Source organism: Diaphorina citri, unplaced genomic scaffold (genome assembly GCF_000475195.1).
Source record: "Diaphorina citri unplaced genomic scaffold, Diaci psyllid genome assembly version 1.1 scaffold600, whole genome shotgun sequence".
In the NCBI taxonomy this organism is placed as follows: domain Eukaryota; kingdom Metazoa; phylum Arthropoda; class Insecta; order Hemiptera; family Psyllidae; genus Diaphorina; species Diaphorina citri.
Window position 1 is genome coordinate 90,579 of NW_007378034.1, and position 1,104 is coordinate 91,682.

The window sequence follows — 1,104 nt, forward strand, 5'->3', positions numbered from 1 at the left end:
TACCTAATATCATTCTATTTTTTTTTTTATCAATGTCCTACACAAGCCTTGAGCTTATAGGACAGTGAAATGTCACATGTTATAAAATAAATACATACCTATGTTGGTAACTAAAAAAAAAAATATAATATATATATTTAGGTACTTATTTATCACAAAATGTTCAAAATAAAGTAAGAAGTTCTAGATAAAATTAGGTAATCATGGTTTATTATTTCATACCACTCAATCAATAAATAAAGTACTTAAGTATAATAGTTCATCATCATAATCAACCAATATCTATCCACTGCTGGATAAAGGCCTCTTCCACACCCTTCCAAAAATTCCAATCTTGAGCTTTCTCCATCCAGGTAACACCTCCAAATTTTCTGATGGGATTGATCCATCTTCCTAACGGTCTTCCCTTCAAACGTTTACCATTTTGTGGGAACCAGTTCAATATTGCTTTTGTCCACCTGCCATCGGTCCTACGAACAATGTGACTAACCGCGGATACCGCGAACAAACCGCGGATACCGAGAACGAACCGCGAATACCGCGAACAACCGCAGATACCGCGAGCCAACCGCGAATACCGCGAGCCAACCGCGAATACTACGAGCAAACTGCGAATAGGTGACTTATCACAGAAGAATCGATGAGGACCTTCCACTTATGAAAATGAAGGGGAAATGAGTAAATTAAGTCCAAACTTCAAACCTATGGTCAAAATGTAGGAGAATCCTCCCCTCAACCCCCTACATTTCCCCTGACCCCCTACATGGTTTTTGGTAGTAGGGGGTCAAGGGGAGGTTTCTTCAGACCTAGATTTTTGTCAGAGCTCATTCTCTCTTCTGCTTTCAGACTGGAAGGTTCTCTCTGCTCCCTCCCCCCTCTCTCCTCTCTGTGATATCTCCAAATATTTCAACATATTATTTCTTTTTTTTTTTCAACAAGAGTTTCCATTAGAATATTTAAGATGACCAAGGAGTCTTTCCTATGTAACTTTTCACGAGAAATCAATCGGTGTACATGTAAGGGTTCTAGGAATGATGGTTCACGAAATATGCGCTTGTAACAAGCCAATATCAAAAAAATTCGAAAGTTATATCCACTTTTTTT